Source organism: Microtus ochrogaster, linkage group LG5, assembly GCF_000317375.1.
Source record: "Microtus ochrogaster isolate Prairie Vole_2 linkage group LG5, MicOch1.0, whole genome shotgun sequence".
Lineage (NCBI taxonomy): Eukaryota > Metazoa > Chordata > Mammalia > Rodentia > Cricetidae > Microtus > Microtus ochrogaster.
The window spans coordinates 30,280,568-30,292,392 of NC_022031.1; the positions used below are offsets into that span (position 1 = coordinate 30,280,568).

General features: G+C 49.7%; 1 protein-coding gene across 1 annotated transcript in view; it reads left to right on the forward strand.

The window, feature by feature from the left end:
* The first annotated feature begins 3,059 nt into the window (after nucleotides 1-3,059).
* Bach2 (BTB domain and CNC homolog 2) overlaps nucleotides 3,060-11,825 on the forward strand; it is a 339,104-nt gene continuing 330,338 nt past the window's right edge. The window contains exon 1 of the mRNA XM_005361940.3: nucleotides 3,060-3,330. The gene's annotated coding sequence lies outside the window, so the exon portion shown is untranslated. The remainder of the gene's footprint in view (nucleotides 3,331-11,825) is intronic.

Genomic DNA, 11,825 nt, shown 5'->3' on the forward strand with positions numbered 1-11,825 from the left:
GAAGGAATTCGGTTCACCCCCAGACACTGTAATACACAACCTGACTCACAGATGGAGTCCAGTTCACCCCAGATACTGTAACACACAGCCTGACTCACAGTGTGGAGTCCAGTTCACCGCAGATACTGTAACACACAGCCTGACTGCACAGATAGAATTCAGTTCACCCCAGACACTGTAACACACAACCTAACTCACAGCAGGAGTTGGGCTCTGTCTTTCTCTGTCCCCATTGCATTAGGAGCTTGGTTCCACGTAACAGGTGTTTCGACAGCTGCTGTACCGACCACGTTCTCACCTCCTCAAATGCCACCATGCCCCCCCCCCCGTGCCACCCCTGTATTGCTGTGGTTAGGTTGCACAGTTTAGACACATTTCCTAACATCTGGTTTTGAGGGATAATTTCGAGGAGCTGGTCTCAGTGGGAACCCCTCCTCAGCAGAGCTCCCTTAGGTAACTTGGCTCCTCCTAGATTTAGAGTTGATGCTCTTGTCCTGAGCCCCCACTTGTTTCTGTGATGACATTGCCCTGCTGTGTCTCATTCAAGGTACCACATTTAAAATTCTGCCTCCTATTTTCCTTTAAGGAAAACCACTACATTGTCTCCATACCATCAAGCCCTACCCTACATAGCGCCTTTCTTCCTTCAGGCCTTTGCTTGGTGCATATCTTACTTTTTCCTTCTTAACCCTTAGAAAAAAAAAACACTCTTAGAAAAAAGTTCATTTTCAGGGTCAAACACACAGGTAATTGTGGAGGGGGAGGGGGGAGAAACGCTGATCTAAAACGCTTGAATGTTCCAGGCATGGGAAATAAATTGACCTCTCCTCAGGTTACTGGCAGGAATACACAGGGAGAAAATCTTACATCTGTTTCCCATTGTACATGCCCAAAGGGCACACCCCAGAGATTGGTCCACAAGCAGGATGAAGGTGCTGAGGCTGCCTACAGCCTGACCTCTGTGGCAGTCCTGGGGAAAGTCTATCCAGGACTTGACTTACCGTTACTATTTCATGCCTATTTCGGAGTATGGCTTCTGGAGTTTGATTCAAAGAACTTCCTTCTAACTACTGAAAATAAAAAAAAACTAACTCCCTATGAGTCTCCTTCAAGCTCCTCAAACACAAAGATTGCGTCTTCTTCACAGACATAGAAGAAAATATTTTGGAATTGGATAAAACCTTGAAGACAAGACACCCTCTGCAAATGACTTACCTCCAAAACCTCTTGCCATTTAAAATTTTTATTTGCTCTTTTTAGGTGTGTAAACTAAAGTAAAGCACGTATCAGCCATTGTTGTAACTCTCTAAATCTAGAAAAGTTGGCAGCAGTAACCCCCCTGCTCACCTTCCTCAGACCGATGTCTCAGGGACACTACACAGCCTAGCAGACACGGCAGGCTCAGTAAGAAATGCCTTGAACATTCTCCTTGGAAAGGTTCTCCAGCCTGGCTCATGTAAGGAAACATTTATTGATGGTATTAAAATGCACAAAGCTTTTAACCAATACATGTTTGGAAGAATGAAGATCAGCAGCAGAAACACTCAGGGCTGTGAGACACCACGCCAGGCTCCAGGCCAGTATCAGAGAGGGTTTGGTCCTTGCCAGCAGGTTGGGCAGGAACTTTCCCATGCAGAGTGTTTGTTTCAAGAGGACAAGATGAGAAACCAAGAAACCAAAGGCACCGTCTGAAAGCCAGGTTACCAGGAACTGTAGAGTCGGGGTTCTCATGAGAGGGGGGCTGCAGTTAGAAAAACAGCTCGGCACCACCCTCCTGCATGGGGCCCTTGCGTATTGACACACACACACACACACACACACACACACACACACACACACACACACATCCGCAATGGAGTCTTTCAAAAACTGAGCCCTCAAGTGAGACCGGCGGGCCGGTGCGACACTTTGGATGATATCACAAGACTCCCAGAGCGAAGCTTCCTGGCTTCCTCAGCATATGCCAGTGCCCATTTCACAGGGCGGATTTATGATCCTTCTCTCAGCAGAGCCAGCCGAAGTTTTATAATCTTCATTAAAAACCAGCACCACGTGTAATAATACGAAACACTGCCTTACACAGGGGGGCAAGTTATAGGTGCTTGGGGAAACATGGCAGTTTCCTGGCCTTGGCAAGGGGTAAAGTTGCACTAACATAACCTTATTTTACTGCGAATGTACATACAGCCTGCGTCCTAATTATTGTCTTTAAATTTTCAACCTCCACCAAGTCTTCTGCCATCAAACTTAATGGGCAGCAGCACCCTGACGGCGTGGCGTTCAGAGGGGCAAGCGAGGGACAGCGGCTGCGACCCAGTGAGAACTAAAGCTAAGGATGAAAAGGGGCTCCTTTAGACTAGTCAACAGACAGTGTGTGGGGGTTAGAGGCCCCCTTAAAGGAGTAGGCCTTTAAAGGACCCTCTTGGGTAGCTAGCCTCACTGTCAAGGCCCACTTCTCGTAAAAGGGAGCCAGCTCAGCTTTCCAGGGGTCCTTAGCTCATCTTGTCCTGCTCCATCACGGAAACTGCATAGTCAGCCCCCGAACTGTTTCTCCCTTTGATGAAGTGCCCATGGCTCTGGCAACCTCTCCAAGTGCCACACTGGCCTGCGTCGCTATCGTGACCGCACCAGCCCCACAACCCCTGATTCTCAATGCCGGAGCAAGGCTAGGCGGAGCAAGGCAGTCTTCCGGGAGGGAAAGACAGGATTCTGAGGCCAGCGCGGCCAGCACAAAGCCGGGAGACCGGCGTCCGCGGCGGCGACAGGCGCGCCCCCCTCCCCGAGCCAGCCAGCGAAGCGCGCGCCCGCTAGCCCGCCCGGGCCCGAGCCCCGGGAGCGCCATTCGCGGAGCGGCTTACGCCAGTCACCCGGCGTACGGCGCCCCAGCGGCCGGGGAGGTGCGCTGCCCGGCTCCCGTAAAGTTATTGTGAATGGGGAGCGGGTGACGTCAGCGCCGAATGTCAACAATGTAGCGATTGAGAGTGTGGGCGTTCCGGGAGAGCGCGAGCCGCGCAGCGCAGCCAGCAGCCCCGCCGCCGCCGCCTCAGCAGCAGCCCCGCGGCCGCGCACCGGGCTGCGGTCGCCCCCCGCGCCCCGCTTCGCCCGCCGCTCCTCCCTCGCGGCCCGCCCCCCGTCGCCCCTGCCGCACGCGTCGCTCCCCTCCCCCTTCCCGGACTCGGGGGGCTGCGAGCGAGCTGCCATGTGATGCGCATCCCCTCCGCCTGCTCTCGGTGACCCCAGGACCGCCCACCACGCCGGCGGCCGGGAGGGGGCTGCGGGCTGGGAAGACGCGGGCAAGACCGGCGCAGGAGGACGAAAGTTCCCGGGAAGGTGAGTGCCCAACGGGCCGCGGGCCACGGCGACGCAGCGGGGCAAGTTTGCGCGGAGAGCGGGCTCGCGGGGCAGGGGGTGGCTTGGGGCCGCGGCGGACAGCGAGTCCGGAGGGCGGACGGCCGCTCCCCGCCCACGGCCGCCTTATGGCATTTTCTAGGAACGGGAAGGGGGGTGGGAGTCGAGCGGAGGACGCGGCGGCGGGGAGCGCTCTCCCGCCTGCCTGTTTACGGCGGGCGAGGCGGCATTGTATTTTGCTCGCGTCGCCTGGTGTTTTGGAACAGCAGGGGGAGGAGGAGCCCAGGGTAATAAGTCAGTCGCGGGGCGGGAGGGCGGGTGGGGAGAGGAGCGGAGCCCGAGCCGCAGCAGCTGTCAGACCCACGGCCCTGCCTCCGGCCCCAGCCCGCGCTCCGGCCAGCCCGGGTGGCCGGGTCCCTGCCCACCGCACCCGCGCGCGCGCGCGGCCCTTCCGCGGAGAGCGAGGCTCTGTGGCTCCGCGATCAGCTGTCAGCTGCCTCAGGGTGGCTCGGAGGACCGCGCCGGGCGCTAGAACAAGGCAGCCAGGGGTCCCGGGCGCAGACGTGCCCAGTGGAGCTCATGGCTTCCGAGAGGGACACCTTGCAACCCGCATCTTGTCAAGGTCCAACAACACACACCCACACCTGTATTCCAGTCTCCGACCCCAGGGCTCCACCCAAGAGACCAGTTTAAGGAAGGGACAACTCGGCTGCACCTCCCCACGCCGCGGCCTTCTCTGAGGGTCTCGCGGTTCCCCCAACCGCTGGGTGTTCGGGAGTCTAGCCGCACCGAGAGGGCGGCGGGCGGCGCTCATGGACTACCCCAGGTTCCCGCGAGAGGGGACTCGACGGAGCATCTGGGCGACCTCGAGCTGGGCGAGGATTTGCAGGAACTTAGAGAAAACCCGCAGGGTGACGTGTGTCAGAAGGGTCGCACACCCCTGGCCCCGGGGGTCATGGGCACATAGAGTCTCTCTCGCTTGCGTTTTCTTGCATACATGAAAGTTTGGCAACTTGGACGAAGTTCTTGTAATGCTATGGTACGGGTGGTTTTGTGTGTGACCCAACAAGGTGTTCCTCGCATTCCGCGGGTCCAGCCACTGCTGTTACTGCCTCCGGGAACAAGAGGGACTGGTGCATCCCACCTACGAGACTCAGCTGTGACTTGCGGCGGGCACGTGGGCGGCCAGGCGACGTGTTTCTGGATTTTCACCTTCACTGTCTAGTGTCATAGTCTCTTCGTTAATTTCATCTACTGAGTGTATTTAACTAAAAAGGGTAATTACTTCAGATTTAAAAAAAGAAAACAAAAAAACAACAACCCTCCCGTGCCTAGTGGGAGCCTTGGCGGAGATGCCTAATGAGATTTTCTCCTTTTTTTCATTCTTTTTTTGTCTTTCTTTCTTTTTTTTTTTATTTTTGCTTTCATCTGTTTAGAGTAAAATTAGAGATGTTAACTCTGATAACCGTTTCCTCAGATCAGTAAAATGTAACACGTAGGAAATTGTCGCGCCGGCAAAGCTCTGGCTGACTGGAAAAGCTAAGCTTGAACCGCTGTTTGCCACTCCTCCAGTAGAGATGGCTATTTCTGCCAGGCAGCAGGCCACTTGCTTAAAACGTGAGTGAGTGAGGTCATCCCATCCTGGGCCTCCAGCCGCTTACCAGTGGACCACCCTTTTCATTCTTGAAGGTAATACACGTAGTGGGGGGAAGAAAGACAGCTTGTTAGAATGAGCCTTGCTAATTCACAGTGTTGCAGCCAAAATGGTCCAATGAAAGATCTGTCAGTGTCTCTATTGTGATTCAGTTTTCCAGGCGCTCAGAATCATCACAAAACTTTGAATGGCTTCTAGTGTTCTGGTCTTTAAAATTATTCCCCTCTTTGGCTCTATTTGCCATTTCTGAAACCCCCGAGTCATTTCAAATGAAGGCAGGCAGGCAGGCAGGTAGGTACCAGAAATAAAATATGCAACCACCAAATGAAGTAGTTTGGTTTATATTTACGTGTTGGATTTTAGTAGGCTTTCAGGTTTGCCGTGTGGTAATCTAAACGTTTGAGGAAATTCTTCTTGATATCTGTCTGTCCATTCTGCAAGTGGGTTGACATTTCAGTTCCTAGAGATGTGTTTTCCTCGGGCGTGTGAGTCCCTATGTCCTAGCTGGATGAAAAGCACCCCTGTGCTTTTATTTTCTATTCCTAGTGCTTTGTATGGCTGCATCTCAGAGTCTGCCATGGAGCGGGAGTGAGGCAGAAAGGGATGGAGGGGATGAAATGTCCCCTAATTTACTCTCACTGCTACCAGCTCCTGGGAGGATGGCCTGTATTCTCTCTCTATTCAATTATGCCCTTTGACTCAGAATCTCCAGGCAATTCCCTTCCAGTCACTCACCTCTGGCTGCTGTGTGAGGGGCTTAATTATTTGCAAACTGCCTCGAAATCCCAGGATGAAAGGCGCCGAATAAAGTGCAAAGTATTGTTATTCAGATATGGAATTTAATGATCCATTACAGTTCATCAGGAAAATGCACTTTGCCGTGATGGGAGGAAATGTTTCCACCTGATAGAGGGTAATAATAAGTGCTTAAAAGTAGGTTCAGATTACAGATGAGACAATTAACTCCAGCCATGTGCTCTTCAATTTTGTTGCAATTCATTTTGTGATCAAAGTGAGTTACAGAGAGCCAGATGGTCAGGTTCATGTTCAAATCTCTCTCAAGCCAGCCCCGCACTTCTGTGCCCACAGTCAGCATAGCCGAAGGGACTTAGTAATTCATTAGTGATTGTGAGCTATTCCTCAGAGCTTGAAATCAAGGCTCCTGTGATGCCAGCAGAAGGACCCGGGCCAATCAGTTTTGTTGGGAGCTGTTTAGTTTTACTTGGATTAGCTCTTGCTTAGCGCCTCTGGTATGGATCCAGTCTTCACAAGGGGGAAGGAGACCCTGGATCTCTCAAGCCTTGCTATGGAGCTACACTGCTCTGGATTTTAAGCCTCAGGTTTCAGGGGAGTAGTATCTGGTTCGCTTCAGATGCTGGCCTGACTGTTGAATGAATGAGGCAGTGCTTAGGTGAATTAGCACCTTGCAGTTCCTCTGGGAGAGTGGGGGGGGGGGGAGATATAGGAGTAGGTTGGTGAGAGCGGGTGAAGAGCCAGGGCAGCCTCAGAGGCAAGGACCAGTGTCTGCACACTGCTCTACCCCCTTAGGCTCAGAGGGCTCTCAAGCCTGCTTTAACACTATGTCTTATCATCTCAGAATCTTAAGTCATAGACAAAGGGATCTCATTCCGTTTTCCACAGTACCTCATATATACCTCAGACGGTGTATATGGTCCAGGGGAGGAGAGGCCAGGGAGGCGCGCGGGGCAGCCACATCTTTCTCAGCCCTTGTCTGCTGTTGCCAGGCAGGATGAGTAGAAATGCTGGCTCTGGGCTGCCAGGTCCCTTGCCTCTTCCAGACTGTTATGTGGATCCTCTATCCTAAAGTGTTATTGAGGATGTCCTTAAAAATGGGGGACGGGTCAGAGAGATAGTGCGGTGGATAAAGGCGCTAGGCCGCCAAGTTTGACTAACCTGAGAACGAGTTTGGAGGAAACCAATTTCAGAAAGTTGTACTCTGTTCATGCATGTGTGTGTGTGTGTGTGTGTGTAGTAAATAAATAAATAGGATCATTTTTAAATGCTCAGACCGTCCTGCAGGTGGCCTATTTTCTACCACCGAGTATACTAAAACATCTTATTAAGACTTTCACACTTACCCAATCCCTAAAGTCTGTCCCGTGGTAGGTAATTTGCTCATGTGTACCAAAAGAGTAGTGATAGAGTGATCAGAAAAACAGAAAGGCTTGAGAAAAATGGAAGTCTAAATCAACTCTGGATCTCATTATGTGATTTGCCACCTTCCTTTTTTAATGGAAAATTCAATCTGAAATACTGCGTGCACAGTATTACCCTCCAGGTGGGTAATCCATTGTTTGTGAACTGCTCAGACTCTTCCACTTGTTGCTGAGTGTAGTGGAGTGACTCATTTACTGTCCAGAGACTTCCATATACGTTTGGCATTTGAGAACATGATTAAAACACTGGGTTTGATTTATTAATTGTTCATGTCATAGTACTTAGTACTATGTACATAGATAGTACTTAGTGCATAGATAGTGCTTCTCCTGCTCATGTCTCAGTGACTCCTAGAACAATCTATGAAGTAAGCATTGTGCCGGCTCTTTCCAATTGGCAGCAAGCTCCAATCGGAACTTTATCTTGAGTGTCTGCCCATGGGCTGCACAGTGAATACAGCCCAACATAAAACTGTAAATTGGCTTAAAACCTTAGGAGCATTTTTTATTTTAAAATCTCTACCGGGAGGTCCTCAACAGTGAATAGTGTCAATGTTGGAATGTCAGAAGGTGGTTGGACTATCCTGAGGGTTGTTTTCCCACCTGAAATGCAGAGTCCAGCCCCAAGTCAGTGACTAGATTGCAGTGTGGTAAGATGTGGAGCTTTAGCAGAGAACACAACCTCAGTCCTCAGATACACGGAGCGGTGAGCAGTACAGATGGAAGGTGTTTGTCCATGTGTGCTGTTCAGGCACCAAAACCTCCTCTGCGCCTCCCAGTCTGGTTACTGCAGAAGCTGCAGTGACATCAGGGCCTAACACAGGCACTCAGAGTTCAGGAGTCAGGGCTGATGCCAATCCCTGGAATGTCTGTGAGGGGCTTCTGGCAGAACTGTGGCTGCATTAGGATAAGCAGCACCAAGCATGGTACTGAGAGAGAAAATTCTGCCTAGCCAGTGACAATACACCACAGTATACTTAATACCTATTAGATCTCTATGGGAATATTTACAAATTGGACACAACGTGGAGTAAATGTTTTGTAAATTCAGTAAAGTTGCTCAAAATAATTAAACTTATTTTCTTTTTTCTGTTTGGCTTGGTCTAAGAAATACTTAACAGAAAAGTTATTTGTCAACATTTTCCTTTTTTTTTTTAAATTCCTCCTTTTTTGTTCATTTCAGATGTCAGTGTGCTTAAAGCTGAAATTTAACCTTACGACTAACATGCTATTCCCTTCAAATAGGGAAATAGCCCCAGATTCTTACTCCATGGCCCTCTCAAGGGCCACTTCATTTCCAAAGAATATGTAAATCGATCCACTTCAAAACTCCAGCAAACTTTCCCTTCGTTTTCCCTGAGCCTCGTCTCTTTTTTTTTTTTTTCTTTTCCATCAAAATAATGGATGTCCCCAATCAGAAAGCATTTCACGTCCTCGTTCATTCTAGATCTGGAATTACAGCCAAAGCGCCTCTCGGGTCTTCCCCAGTGACTTCATAATCACACCTTTCCAGCATACTCCCCTGGTTACGTCTCCTTTGTTCCCAGCCTGATTAGGGATTGTCTTTTGGTTTCAAGATATGTCATCTTCCTCCCTACTCTTTGTTTTCTTGCTGAGGGTTTCTGGACACATTGCCACTGCACAGGGAGCCGCTGCTCGGCCAGCTCCCATGTGGCCCTGCCTCAGCTTACATCTTATCCTTTCCCGAGTGTTACCCCACGTTAGCCAGCCCCTCTACCTCTCATTATTCTGCCCAGACCTTCCTGAGCTGGCAGCTCTTTCAGGAGGTTTTGACCTGTGCAAGGACCCATCAGTGCGGTCCCTCTCTCCTGTCCCTTCTCTCTCCTGTCCCTTCTCTCTCCTGTCACTTCAGGCAGATGTCTTAGGGTTTTGCTGGCGACGCTGCGGAGTCCTGACTCCAGGAGCAATTCCCACTCGACCAGTATGAGAACCAAATGAACTAGTAAGCATGTGTGCTCGCTCACTTTCCAAACGTCCAAGAAGCCATAGATTATTGGTAGTTTTCATTTCCTCCCCCAAACTGCTCTACTTACGGATGCTATCAAGTAGGTCATGTGAACAGAAACTACATTCTTTAGCAACAGATGCCACATGCATTCATCACAGACATACAGTGAGTGTCTCTTGGTGTGGCTAGTGGCCCAGTCCTGGCCCTGGCCCTAGGAAGCGTTCAACGTAGTTAAAAGGCTGTTCTTACGAGCTGGTACCGACAGCTCATTTTAAGTTGTGTACAAGGGAAGTACGCCATCCTCTACAAGATGTCCAGAAGGGATTTGACTTGGCCAGAAGATCAGGGATGCTCCCCATCCCCAGGTATGAGTTTGAAACAAGGCCATTTTAAAACTTGGAGCTTCTGTTGTTTTCTTCCAGCTTCCTAATCCTATTAATTTACAATTGCCTTTGGCCCTTTGGAATATTGCATAACCCATGATATAACCCCTGGGGCCATTTTGGCAAATGATAGTTCTTGTCTACAGAGTCCAGAATTGATTTATTTACCTGAGTCTTCAGAACTGGATAAAAACAGAATTGCTAATTGCCCAAAGTACACTCATGTTCATACTTAGATAAAAAGAAAAGAAAAGAAAATACAAGTTGCCGTTGTTGCTTTGAGCATTTTAACATTGTTTGACAATATTTGAATGACCAGAAAACTGCATGGACATTTCCTTCAGTCAGATGTCGGTGCCAGACCTGTGCAAAAATCATTAGTGAAAACGTGAGCCTAGTTTCTAGTAAGCCCTGACCTCTCGAGGACAGTGGAGAAGTTGCAGGAGGGGTAATAGGATTGGCAACCAAGAATGTTTTAGACCTTTCTTGGAAGCCCAACTTAATGAGTGTCAACTATGATGCATGCTAAAACTCCTCTGCGTTTTCCTTGTGCATATGTTGCTTGCATGAACTCAATCATCCTAACAACCCAGAGCAAAGTCACAGACGGCACCAGGCTCCTAAGTGGGAAAGTGGGGATTGGACACCAGATATGTGAAACCAGGGCCACCGTGCTGTGCGCCCACGTTTCCTCCTCTTCATCTGCAGCGAGACCTCCTGAGCTGACCTCAGGAGTGGGCATTTAGCAACTCACTCTGAAATATTGGCTGTTTTCTTGATAAGCTTGGAAAGCAGTTTCCCATGGAACCTGAGTTGAATGTGTATCCCCAGTTACAGTCATGATTCACTTGCTAATGACTGTGTTCCTTGAGTCTTAGTAAGCATTTAATGATCAGAAGTAAAGTGATAACAGGGGAAAGCAAGAGATAAAGATAGAGAACATGAATCCTGTTTCCCCAGCCCAGGTTTATCTCTGTTCCTCACAGCCCAACCTCTTGATAGGTGAAGACTTTGCCACTTGAGTTTTTTGGTGGGGGAAGGAAAATAAAAAAAAAAATAATGCTGGGAACATTCTACCCTGGAAGAAGAATTGCACTCACAACCAATTCCATTAGCGTTCCTAATTGAGAATGTTAGCTAGCAGCGACAGAGAAAGTCGTAACCTTTGTCCCCATCCCAGGCAGTTTCAGGAAGAGATTATCTTGCCAGATTAGCATGTTGCAACTTTCAACTGGAGGTCTGAATGGGTTTGAAGGACTCTGCTTGGCCAGCGGCCCAGTTACCTGGGGTTTGCGAGGGTCATCGCTCAGAATGCTTACTCAGCCCCACTCTGCCTGGGCTGGACACCAGACTGATGTTTGTGTCAAGAGGCGGTCCTGGGGCCGCTTGAACATGAAGTGCACAGCTGAGGCTGAGTTTGGGAGATGTTTATGAATGTGCCGTGCTCATTTCTTTTAGCATTCAGTTCAAAATTTGGAGGTAGCTAAATGCAGAGATGCTTAGTGTGTCAGTGTTGGAGGTTTTAAGTGATTAAAAAAATCACGCAGATGAGCGCATAAAGATTTCCATGCAAACAATGATGAGCTTAAATTAAAGCTGCTGATTTAGTGTGAGAATTACTCGCATTGATTTGTAGACTGTCTATATGGGTTCAAGATTCCATATTATGCAAATGAATAAACCCCAAAGAGTCAAACTGAAAAAAAAATTATCTGTGAAAGATATTATTACCATTCAGTGAGAGGAAAATGTAGACCCATTTCAAATTAACCCTTCCTTCCCATATGTCCCCTGGGATGGCTAGCATCGGGGAAAGCAGTCCTCGTCAGACTTGTACGGGAGCTAGGTAGCCTAGCCATCCTCTTACAGTTGACTCCATGTCACTCTGGTCTTTGGGCCACCTGGTGTGCTAGACAGTTCCTGCCCTTCTGACCTCAAGGCAATATCAGAAAAGGATTGTAAAAATAGAATCTTCTGAGGAGATCTGTAACCAGGCATACCTAGTGCATTACTTTCCTGGGATGTCAGCGTTTGAGCCGAGGTGGACAGAGAAGCAAACACCTGGGCTAGGAGCCTGCAGTCCCACAGTGGTGACCTGGGGTAGAGCCTGCAGGTCCTACAGTGGTGACCTGGGGTAGAGCCTGCAGGGTTCCACAGTGGTAACCTGGGCTAGAAGCCTGAAGTGTTCCACAGCAGTGACCTGGAGTAGGGAGGCTGCAGCGTCCCACAGTGGTGACCTGGGTTAGGAGCCTGCAGGTCCTACAGTGGTGACCTGGGGTAGAGCCTGCAGGTCC